Below are 13117 nucleotides of genomic sequence, written 5' to 3' on the forward strand. Positions count from 1 at the left end.
TAAGATATGGGTGACGGGGTTACTACCATCAGTTTGGAAGAAAGGTGTAATTGTTAAAGTTCCGAAGAAGGGAGACCTGAGTGAATGTGGTAATTGGAGGAATCTCTTTGTCACCGATAGCTTTGAAAGTTTTCAGTAGAGTGTTGTTAAATAGGTTGGAGCCGGTGGTTGAGGGTATTCTGAGGGATGAACAGGCTGGTTTTAGAAAGGGACGTGGTTGCAATGATCAGATCTTTATAGTTAGGCATTTGATGCAGCAAGTTAATGAAATGAGAGTACCGTTAAGTCTTTGTTTTGTTGATTTTGAAAAGGCTTTTGATAGTGTTTCGAGAGAGACTATGGGGAAGATCATGAGATATTATGGAATACCAGAGGAGTTTGTGAGGGTCATTATGAACATGCATGAGGACACATTTTGTAAAGTGATGGTTGATGGTTGTCTGAGTGATTCGTTTGAAGTCAAGTCCGGAGTAATTCAAGGTGGTGTTCTATCGCCTTTACTATTTATATTGGTCATTGATTACATTATGAAACGTGTTGGAACAGAAACCGGTGCAGGTATACTTTGGGGAGAGAACAGGAAACTTTTGGATTTAGATTATGCAGATGATATAGTTTTGATTTGTGATGGGCCAGAAGAGATGCAGAGAGTGTTGGACTGTTTGGTGAGTGAAGGTCGCAAGGTGGGTTTGGTTATTAATTGTGGAAAAACTGAAATAATCAATATGGATATGGAAAATGCGCAGGAATGTGTAATTGAAGGTATGGTTGTAAAGCAAGTTGATAGGTTTAAATATTTAGGTACTTATTTAGCCAAGGATGGTTCTTTGAACTTTGAATTCGAGGAAAGGTTAAAGAAGGCTAATCAGGCAATGGGAATGCTTAAAAATATTTGGAATAATAACAATTTCTCTGTGCATACAAAAATCAAACTTTATAAGGTAATGGTTAGGAGTATCTTAATTTATGGACACGAGTCTTGGTACAGCACAGTGACTATGGAAAATAAATTCTTGGTGTTTGAAAATAAAGCACTTAGAAGAATATTAGGAGTTAAGTGGTGGGAAAGGATACCAAATAGTAGAATTAGAGAAATAACGGGAGTGCAGCCGATCGATGAATATGTTAGATTCTCACGATGGAAGTGGCTAGGACATGTGTATAGGAGACAGGGAATAGTACGAGGTACACCAGGGTGGGTGGCACTTGGTAGGAGAGGTAGAGGAAGGCCAAAAGAGACGTGGGTGAGGACAATGAGACGGGAAGCTGGAGATGAGTGTTGGGGAGATCTTGAGGAGTTAGCACAAGATAAGATGTGGTGGTGTGAGTTCATCGAGGCCCTATGCATCCCTTGGGTGCCACAGGAAATGATTGATTGATACAAAGGAAAAGGGGAGAGAGAAGTATGTGGGGTATTTGCCTTCTTAGTGTGACTGGTAAAATATATGGTAGAATACTCATTGATAGGGTTAGGCATATGACAGAAGAGCTAGTTGGAGAAGAACAAGGGGGATTTAGGAAGGGAAAAGGGTGTGTAGATCAGATATTTGTTCTAAGGTGTTTAGTGGAGAAGTATCTAGAGAAGGGAAGGAAAGTGTATGCTGCCTTCATGGACTTGGAGAAAGCTTATGACAGAATAGATAGGCAAGGTATGTGGAAGGTATTAAGAATATATGGAGTGGAGGGGAAATTGTTGAGTGCTATGAAGAGTATGTGCGAAGGAGCAAGGGCTACGGTGCGGGTGGATGGTGAGCTGAGTGAGTTCTCTGATCTCAATGTGGGACTGAAACAGCGTTGTGTGATGTCTCCGTGGCTGTTTAATATATACATGGATGGGATTGTAAAGGAGGTGCAAGGTAGGGCAGTGGATGTGGGGGTGGTTCTAATGAATGAGGGTGAGATTTGGAAGATTCCGGTGTTGCTGTTTGCTGATGGTACAGTATTAATGAGTGAAGAGGAATGGGAGTTGCAAGGGTTGGTGAATGAATTTGGGACAGTGTGTAGGAGGAGGAATCTGAAAGTTAATATAAACAAAAGTAAAGTTATGATGTTTCAGAGGAATGAAGTTACAGAGTGTGCAGTGAGGTTGGATGGTGAGGATATTGAGAATGTGAGTGCATTCAAGTACTTGGGTAATGTGGTGAGTAAGGATGGAACTTTGGGGGATTAAGTGCGTGAAAGGGTACAGCAGGGAAGGAAGGTTGTTGGTACACTGAAAGCAGTGACGAGAAATAGGGAGGTGAGTATGGAAGTTAAGAAGTCACTGCATGACAGTATTGTGATCCCTACCCTGACGTATGGAAGCGAGGCGTGGACCTTGCAAGAGGGGAACAAATCAAGAGTGAGAGCAGTGGAAATGAGTTACTTGAGGGAAGCATGTGGAGTGACGTGGAGGGACAGGTTGACGAATGAAGAAGTGAAGGAACGTTGTGGGGTGGATGTGGATGTGGTTGAGAAGATTAGGAGAAATACACTGAGGTGGTTTGGACATGTGAAGAGAATGGAGAATGAAAGACTGACTAAGAGGGTGTATGTAGGTGAGGTGGAGGGAGGGAGAGGGAGGGGTAGACCGAGGATGAGGTGGAGAGATGGAGTTGAGGGGTATATGAGGGAGGGGGGGGGATGAGTTGGGAGGAGGGTAGTCAAATGGTGGGTGACAGAGCGACTTGGAGGCGTTTTGTCTGCTGCCACCCTTTGCGGGATTAGGGCGTCGGGCTATAGATAGATAGATTTTCTCTCAGCCATTCTTCGTAGCAGTTTTTCGCAGCAATTTTTTGTTGTCATTTTTCCCAGCATTTTTTTGTGATATTTTTTCACAACAATTGTACGTAGCAATTTTCCGTAACAATTTTTCGTAGCAATTCTTCGCAGCAAATTTCGCCTCGATTTTTCGCTTAAATTTCTCGCAGCAATTTTTTTTTGTAGCAATTTTTCGTGGCATTTTTTTGCAGCAATTTTTCGTAGCAATTTCTAGCCTGAGAACTTGAGTGGAGGTAGAGTTTGTGGCAAGAATATTGCTCTACTTGTTTTCTTTTGCACTTATCTCTCTCCCTGTCTCCCCCCCCCTTCTCTCTCTCTTTCTCTCCCTCCCTCTCTCTCTCTCTCTCTTGCTGTTCATGTTCTAGTGTCGTACTTATTAAAAGATAAGAAAATAAACAACACTCCCGCAGTAGTTAAGTCACACATAGCTCTGATTTTTGTGTTTTTTTCCTCTATAATGATGATGATGATGATGATGATAGTGATGAAGATGATGATGAAAATGATGATGATGACGATGACGATGGCGATGGCGATGACGATGATAATGATGATAATGGTAATGATGATGATGATGATGATGATAATGATGAAGAGTATGTCAGCTATACGAGTAATGACAGACATATACACAAATAATCTTAAACGCAACTTAGGCTTGGGAAAGTTTATAAATATGATCTCTGGTGTTCTGTTTCCAGTATTAACTTTCCTTCTTGGGGTGGCAGGGGAAAGGCAGGGAGTGGCACTGGAGGAGGGCACTGGAGAAAGACGGCGGGTGGCAGAGGAGGAAGGCATTGGAGGAAGGCATGGGGTGGGAGGGGAGGAATGCAGAGGTGGCAGGGGAAGCAGGGAATGGTAGGGGAGGAAGGAAAGGGGTGGTAGAGGAGGAAGGCAGGAGGTGGCAGGGGGTAGCAGGGGAGGAAGGCAGGGGGTGGCAGGGAGGTAAGGCAGGGGGTAAAAGGAAAGGAAAGCAGGGGGTGGCGGAGGAGGAAGGCAGAGGGTGGCAGAAGAGGTAGGCAGGGAGTGAAAGGGAAGGAAGGAAGGGGTGGCAGGGGAGGAAGGCAGGGGCTGGCTGGGGAGGTAGGCAGAGGTGGCAGAGGAGGAAGGCAGGGGAGGTAGAGAGGGGGTGGCAGGGGAGGTAGAGAGGGGGTGGCAGGGGAGGTAGAGAGAGAGTGGCAGGCGAGGTAGACAGGGGGTGGCAGGGGAGGAAGGCAAGGGAGGTAGGCAGGGGGTGGCTGGGGAGGAAGGCAGGGGAGGTAGGCGGGGATTGGCTTGAGAGGAAGGCAGAGGGTGGCAGGGGAGAAAGGCAGGAGGTGGCTGGGAAGGAAGGCAGGGGGTGGCAGGAAGGAAGGCAGGGGGTGGCAGGGGAGAAAGGCAGGAGGTGGAAGGGGAGGAAGGCAGGGGGGTGGCTGGGGAGGTAGGCAGAGGTTGGCCGGAGAAGTAGGCAGGGAGATGGAAGAAGAGGAAGGCAGGGGGTGGCAGGGTATGAAAACACTGCCCAGCTGTCCCTGCCAAAATACATGCGTCATCATGTTGACTTTTCTTGACTGGTGACAGAGGATGGAAGGCGAAAAAGCAGAGGATGAGAGACTGACTTGAAGGGGAGGGGGCAGGGTATGAAAACACTGCCCTGCTCTCCCTGTCAATCCTTTATCGTCGAGGGGTAAATAGGGATGACCTCATACTTAAATTAATCTTTTTGTGTGACAGGGAAGGGCAGCAAAGAAAAAGGGATAAGAGACTGACATGAAGGGAGGGGCAAGGGAGGCAAAGAGTGGCAGGGGAGGGCTGGGAGAGGCGAGGGAAGGCAGGGAAAAAGCAGATAAATACAAAGGGAGGCAGAGGAATGCAGGTGGAGGCAGGGGAAAGTAGGAGAGGCAGGGGAAGGGGGAGGCAGGGTAAGAGAATACTACCCTGCTCCCCTTTCCAACCCTTCACCAAGAATTAAAGAAAGACATCATCATCAGCGGAGGGGTAGCAAAGAAGCAGGGGATGAGAGACTAACCTGAAGGAAAGGGAGGAAGGGCAAGGCAGAGTATGACAGAGACTGCCATGCTTTCCGTGCCGCACAACGATAGAGACTGCCATGCTTTCCCTGCCGCACAGCAAAGAAATATAGAGAGCATCATTACTCCTATGTTTATCCTTCCTTTTGGGTCACAGGGGAAAGGCAGCTAAGAAACAGGGTTTGCGAGACTACCCTGAAGCATAGGAAAGCAGGGGAAGGCAGGGAGAGGCAAGGGAAGGCATGGTGAGGCAGGGTACTCGTATGATAAACACTGCTCTGCTATCCCTGCAACGTCCTTCCTCTTCCTTCTACAGGAGCAGGCAAGGGACGATGACCTTTGATCAGGGTTTATCAAGCTACAGGAGCCCTTGAGTCGACCCCCTCCCCCTCCCCCTCCCCCTCCCCCTCCCCCTCACCACCACCCTCCAAGCCTGTCCTGAGGGTGAGGGTGAGGGGACGGTGGCTGCATCTCCCTTTAGCTCTCTCTCCCTCCAGCACATCCTTGGTAATCGCCAGGGATGAAACATGTGTGTGGATTTGCGTCCCTTGCTGGCCATTTCTCAGCCATGTTTTGTTTTGTTTTCTTTTCTTTTGTTTTATCAGCGAAAGTCCTGTGGTATAGATTAGATAAGTGTGTGTGTGTGTGTGTGTGTGTGTGTGTGTGTGTGTGTGTGTGTGTGTGTGCGTGCGTGTGTGTGTGTGTCTTCCTACCTATCTTTATCTCTGTCATTAAGTTTATCTATCTGAAAAAAGCAAGACAGTATTATTCATCTTAAGCGACCCAGCTCTACTTAAAGGAAAGAAGCATTTACCATAACGGATGAAAGATGCCGAATCAAATCAGCTTTATGTCCCATGGTTATATCAGTGCAGGAAAAAATCTACCTGTAGTAAAGATATTTATAAGCAAAACAAGCAGTGCTGACGAGAAATGAAGAGAAATGAGAGATAAAGACGGATTGTAATAGAGGAGGAAGATGTAATGAGAGATGACAAAAACTGGATACATACCGGTATATAGAGTCGGATGGATAAAGTGATGGTGAGGTGGACTTAGAGATGACACACACACACACACACACACACACACACACACACACACACACACACAGAGGTGAGGCGAACAGTGGTGGAGTGGGCTCAGGGCTGCGACACATCTGCATAGAGCTGAGAGATGCGATACATACAGCATACATACAGAAGAGCTAATAGAACTGAAAGAGGCGACACATATACACAGAGGTGAGAACCACGACACATACAGGTTACAAAAGAGCCGGGAAGATGAGTTCAGACAGGCGATACATAATTATACATACAGTAGAGCTGAGAACGCGAAACATACAAAGAACTGAGACCGGTAACACACAGAGCTGAGAACACTGACACATACACACAGAGCCGGGTGGGAGGACAGGTGAAAAGTGTTCAAACTGGCCACAAGGAACTGTGTGTGTGTGTGTGTGTGTGTGTGTGTGTGTGTGTGTGTGTGTGTGTGTGTGTGCAGGAGGGTTGACCAAGTATTTACGATGGTCTGAATCTCAACAAAGTTTGTGTATATGGAATCAGAATCCCAGCGGCGGCGCCAGGCGAGGGGGAACTGGGGGAGGGGGGTGGATGGAAGGTGCTGCGGGGAGGGGTTGGGAAGGGCAGGGGGATTGGTAGACATGGAGGAGAAGAGGGAAAATGGCAGGGAAGGGAGGGGGTAGATGAAGACGCTAGGATTTGTAGCAAACAGATTAGCACAAGAGTATATGATGCTAGCCACGAATAAGCTTCCTCTGAACTACGTGAAATAAACAGGACGAAAAACTGGGCCAAGTTAAGGTGAAAGTACGATAGCAATTTAAGGTCTCTTTGATGGCGTGCGGAGAGGGGGGAAAGTTTGGAATGGTTCTGCAGTACCAGGGATGCCAGTCTACCTACCTTCTTCGTACGTACAACTGAAATGGGGACCTAGATCGTAAATTAGACCGTTGTATCTTAGTGTAGGGGAAATTTAAGACAGCAAAACTTGAATGCCTACCTTAATAGCCTAAAGACTCTGATTTGATGTAACTATAATGAACTAAAGCTCTAATTTAATATGCCTAAAATGAACTAAAGCTCTAATTTAATGACTAAAATGAACTAAAGCACTAATTTAATGACTAAAATGAACTAAAGCTCTAATTTAACATGACTAAAATGAACTAAAGCTCTTATCTAATTTGACTAGCATGAACTAAAGCTACTAGAATGGACCCAAATTGACCTGGATGACAATTGTTGGGTGAATTGGGTCACTACAGCAACTTGAATACTGCAGTAAGTCGTGGTTGCATATAAATCGATGAACTTTAATTATAACAAAAGAATGTGTCTCCTTGGTTACTTCTCAAAACAGTCGTCCAGTCTGTCCACACCTGACCATAAACTGAGTTGAAATATTATGCTATGGTTGAAAAAAAAAAAAAAAAAAAGTCACTCATGGGAAAAGAATGCGTCTCCTTGGTTAATTCTCAAATCAGTCTTCCAGTCTGACTACACCTGAACACCAACGGAGCTGAAGGGGGTAAGGGAGGATCCTTGTCAGGTTGCAGTAAACGCACTATAGACCTTAATTAATCTGATCGGGTCTTAAGTGGATCTAATTCAACCTGAAGGGACCAAATGAACTTGACCTGATCTGACCTCGCATAACTAGTCTTGAACTTGTATGAGAGACCTGAATGACCCTTAATGACCTGAATGAGACTAATTACCCCTGAATGACCCTTAATGACCTGAATGGGGCTAATTACCCCTGAGTGACCCTTAATTACCTGAATGGGGCTAATTACCTCTGAATGACCCTTAATGACCTGAATGGGGCTAATTACCCCTGAATGACCCTTAATGACCCTGGAATGGGAACTAAATTAACCCTGAATGACCCTTAATGACCTGATTGGTGCTAATTATCCCTGAATGACCCTTAATGACCTCAATGGGGCTAATTACCCCTGAATGACCCTTAATGACCTCAATGGGGCTAATTACCCCCTGGAATGACCCTTGCAATGACCTCAATGGGGGCTAATTACCCCTGAATGACCCTTAATGACCTGATTCAGGCTACATTTATCCCTGAATGACCCTTAATCGACTCTGAATTGGGCTAATTAGACCTAAATTAACCCAACAAATTCTGAATTTCACTAGACAAACCACCTGACTAACCAGACCAGATACAACACACACACACACACACACACACACACACACACACACACACACACACACACACACACACACACACACACACACACACAACATGACCCCAAACTGACCTGAGTCAGACTGTGCGTGACCTGCTTTATGGGATGATGACTCAACACTATATAGTTCATTCACACTCAGACATCCATTTACAAAGTATAATATCTCCACCTCTCAGCTCAGTACAGCCATCTCCATAAATCAAGATCTATCTACAATCAGTGAATGGGGACAAAACAACCATGTCTCTTTTAATGCTAGTAAAACTAAATATATACAGTTTACTAATAGACAGATATTGCTGCCAGATTCTGTACATTACTCCTTCAGTGCTACTAATATTCCCATCTCCAAAAGTATTGAAATTCTTGGCATCTCACTTAACAGTGCCCTCAGCTGGACCTCTCATGTCAGATCACTTGCTAAAACCGCCTCAAAGAAACTTGGATTATTGTAGAGTCCGTAACTTCTTCGCCAATGAGCAGTTAACTATAATTTACAAGAGTCATGTGCGCTCTCAGCTTGAATATTGCTCACCCTTGTGGAATGGTTGTGGAGAGGTTGCATTAAGACAACTAGACAAAATTCAGAACAAAGCTGTTAGAATCATTAACAACCCTGCCATTACATATAAACTACCTCCTCTGCAAGTAAGAAGGAATGTTGCCTCCCTTGCATTATTTTACAGATATTTTTTTGGCAAATGCTCAGACAAAGTTGCGTCCATGGTGCCACCTCTCCATGCCTTCCCTCGTGCTACACGGGCATCTGGTAGCGCTCATGACTGGAATGTCACTCTCAGCTTTCATATTGCAGAACTTCTGCCTATCATGTAGGAATTCTTTTCATTCACCGAACTGCATCTCTCTGGAATTCGCTTCCCCAGAGTTGTTTCCTCCAAACTTCAACCCACAACTGTTCAAGTCTAACTGTTACAGATATTTTATGACCAGAGGGACCAGTAATCTGGTGTGCTGGATTATTTTTTTTTACTCATTTGTTTTTCCTTCCTCCTTTCTGTTATTAAAAAAAAAATGAGTCCTGAAATAGTGGCCTAATGTGATGTCAACGTCCCTAAATCTGCTGGAATTGCATCTGAATTGCACTTAAAATGACATGACATGACAGTGCCCACAACTGGACCTCCTCTCATGTCAGACCACTTGCTAAAACTGGCCTCAAAGAAACTTGGATTATTGTACAGAGTCCGTAACTTCTTCTGCCGATGAGCAGTTAGCTATAATTTATAAGTCATGCGTGCGTTCTCAGCTTGAAATATTGCTCACTCTTGTGGAATGGTTGTGGAGAGGTTGCATTAAGACAACTTAGACAAAATTCAGTAAACAAAGCTGTTAGAATCATTAACAACCCTGCCATTACATATAAACTACCTCCTCTGCAAGTAAGAAGGAATGTTGCCTCCCTTGCATTATTTTACAGATATTTTTTTGGCAAATGCTCAGACGAAGTTGCGTCCATGGTGCCACCTCTCCATGCCTTCCCTCGTGCTACACTGGCATCTGGTAGCGCTCATGACTGGAATGTCACTCAGCCATATTGCAGAACTTCTGCCTATCAGAATTCTTTCATTCCCCGAACTGAATCTCTCTGGAACTCGCTTCCCCAGAGTCGTTTCCCTTCAAACTTCAACCCACAACTGTTCAAGTCTAACTGTTACAGATATTTTATGAACAGAGGACAGCAGGAATCTGGTGTATGGATTATATTTTTTTTTAATCATTTGTTTTTCCTTCCTCCTTTCTGTTATTAAAAAAAAAAATGAAACCTGAAATAGCGGCCTAATGTGATGTCAACGTCCCTAAATCTGCTGAACTGCATCTTAATTGCACTAAAAATGACATGACATGGCTGACATCGCAAAGGAGTTGGACTGAAAAGAACTACATTGAAGAGAGTTGGACTGAAAAGAGTTGGACTGAAATGAGTTGGATTTAAATGAGTTTGACTGAAAAGAGTTTGAGTGAAAAGAGTTGGACTGAAAAGAGCTTCAAGAGAGTTGAAATGAAAAGAGCTGAGCGGAGAAGAGTGGGACTGAAGAGTTGGACTGAAAAGAGTTGTAAGGAAAAAGTTGGATTGAAAAGAGGTGGACTGAAAAGGATTGAATTGAAATGAGCTAGACTAAGAGTTCGATTGAAAAAGTTGGACTTCAAATAGGTGAAGTGAAAAGAGTTGCATTAAAAAGAGCTGGACTGAAAAGAGTTGGATTGAAAGAAGTTGGACTGAAAAGAGTTGAGCTGGAAAGAGTTGGATTGAAAGGAGTTGAACTGAAAAAATTGGGCTGAGAAGAGCTGGGCTGAAAAAAGTTGGACTGAAAAGAATTGGGGTGGTAAGAGATGGACTGAAAAACGTTGGGCTGAAAAGAGTTCGATTGAAAAGAGAGCTGAATAAGGATTAATTGGCCTAAGAAGGCCTAAGTAAATCTAAGTTACAAGTAATCTGAAAGAATCTGAATTAACTGAAAGGCTCTGAATTGACCTTGTTGCTGCGGTCAAAGATTCACCGGAAACATGAACCCAATGGACTGCAGGATTGAATTTCCCTTCTGCAGTCCACCATCGACCTTTCCATGACAAAGAAATAGTTAGGGATGGTTGGAGAACTAGGCAGTGGAACCGCCTGGTTATATCGGTGCCACTACATGAAGGAGTCCCTCTCCATCATCAACAAGCTGACCTTACTGGTATTGGGTTAATAAAGATGGACCTTAAATGCACCAATTTAATCTGAATAAGACCTATATAATATAAAAGAATGGCAATAATAGTATCAATAGTGGTATTATTAGACCACTGGATTAACTTGGTATTAATTAGTTTACGCCGGCAAATCATAAGCCATGTCGACAATTACCATCATCATCATCATCCCACCACCACCACCACCACCATCATCATCACATCATCACCACCAACATCATCACCACCTTCATCATCACCAATAACCTGAGTCAGTTTATAAGCCAAAAGGTCAGAGTGGAGAAAGATAGGAGGGGAAAATAAATATAGAGAGAGCCATATAAATTCTGGAATAAATATTACTCTCATTTGTCTTTCCCCCAGTACACGTGCTCCAGTATCACCAGTTTCTCTCTCTCTCTCTCTCTCTCCCCTACACATCCACACCCACACCTACACACACACACACACACACACACACACACACACACACACACACACACACACACAGGCCTTGCACCGTGACCTGGACATATGAACTTTGATTTTTCTCCAAACTGAAGTGTGGTAAGAAAAAGAAAATGGTTTGGCTGACTTTGCTTGTTTAAATCTTGACCTTGCCCTGTAGCCTTGACCTTTGACCTACTATTTTTAAAAGCAGTAAACCCCCGACACACACACACACACACACACACACACACACACACACACACACACACACACACACACACACACACACCACCTCCCCCACCCAACACCACACAAATGTGAACTGCGATAGGCTCAATAAACGACCCCTAGACAAGCACTCGTAGTTAAAACCGAATTGCGAACACTGTAACTATATAGGTGGGGGGTGAAGGTGTGGCCGGGTGGGTGGGGTGGGGTGGTGTAAGAGTGTGTGGGTGTGGGGGGTGGGGGGTGGGGTGGTGTGTTGTGGTGTGGGGTGTGTAGGGAGGTGGGGTGAATTTATAAGCGATATATTTCCCTCTTGTGTGAAATTGATGGGGCTGTAACTGCCTAGGGAAGCTATGGGGGATGGGGGGAGGGGGGGGGGTGGGGGAGGAGAGGAACAGGAGAGGGAGAGGGTGAAGCAAGAGGGAGGAAGGACGAGAAACTGGATAGGGTCGGAAGATGGATAAACAGACAGGTAGACTGATAAAGTTAAAAAGATGGACAGACGGATGAATGGGTAGACAGATCGAGAGAGAGAGAGAGAGAGAGAGAGAGAGAGAGAGAGAGAGAGAGAGAGAGAGAGAGAGAACGTGGGAGTATAAAAGATCTGATGAAAATTATGTGAGGGAAGGTGAAGGAAGAGAGAGAGAGGGGAAGGAGGAAGGAAGGAAGGAAGTGAGAAAATATGAAGGAAGGAAGAGAGAAAAGAGGAAGGAAGGAAGGTGAGAGAAAGAGGAAGGAAGGATGGAAGAGAGAAAGAGGAAGGAAGGATGGAAGAGAGAAAGAGGAAGGATGGAAGAGAGAAAGAGGAAGGAAAGAAGGGAGAAAAGAGGATGGATGGAAGAGAGAAAAGAGCAAAAAGAGGAAATTATTTTATGTATGCAAAATGAAAGAAGAAAATGGTTGAAATCAAAAAAATTTCCTTTCCCTAAAATTTGAAAAGAAAAGAAAAAATGAAGCTGGTAAAAAAAAAAAATTATAGGAAGAGAAAATTTTAATACAATAATTGTGATTACTGTTTGACAGATGAGAGAGAGAATGGCCAAGAAGGGAGGGAAGGAGGGGAGAGAGAGAGAGAGAGAGAGAGAGAGAGAGAGAGGGGGAAAGACAAGATGAAAGACGTAGGGAAGGAGGAGAGAGAGAGAGAGAGGGAGAGGGGGAGGACAGAAGGGGAAGGAAGAGACTAATGTTAGAGAAAAGATACTTCAGTGGAAGCTTATAGAGTGCAGAGAGATTGGAAGATGGAGTGAAATAATCTATCAATTTATCTGTCTATCTATCTGTCTATCTGTCTATCAATCTCTTTATCCGTCTGTCTATCTGTCTCTGTCTCTGTCTCTGTCACATTGGCTGTCTACGGTATCTATCTATCGAGAGAGAGAGAGAACTGTAGCGACGGTGGTCAGGGAGGAGAAATTTAGGTCACACAGTAAAGAGAGAGGGAGAGAGAGAGAGAGAGAGAGAGAGAGAGAGAGAGAGGAAATGGAGGATGGAAAACAAGAGAGGTTAAGAATGAGAGACATATATAAGATGGCCAGGTAAGGGGGAGGGGAGAGAAGATTTATAGTAAGAGGGGTAGATAAGGTGGGAGAAGAGGCAGGGAGGCAGGTAGGGAGAGAGGGAATGTAGGAGAAGAAGAGTGGATATCTGCACGGAGGGAGAGGTGGGAGGAAGGGAGTGGGAGAGGGAGTGGGGAACTGAGAGGAGAGGTGGAGGGGATATATACGCGAGAGAG

The sequence above is a fragment of the Coenobita brevimanus genome, chromosome 116 (assembly GCF_032717465.1).
Source record: "Coenobita brevimanus isolate Jiangsu-jjx chromosome 116, ASM3271746v2, whole genome shotgun sequence".
Classification (NCBI taxonomy): Eukaryota; Metazoa; Arthropoda; class Malacostraca; order Decapoda; family Coenobitidae; genus Coenobita; species Coenobita brevimanus.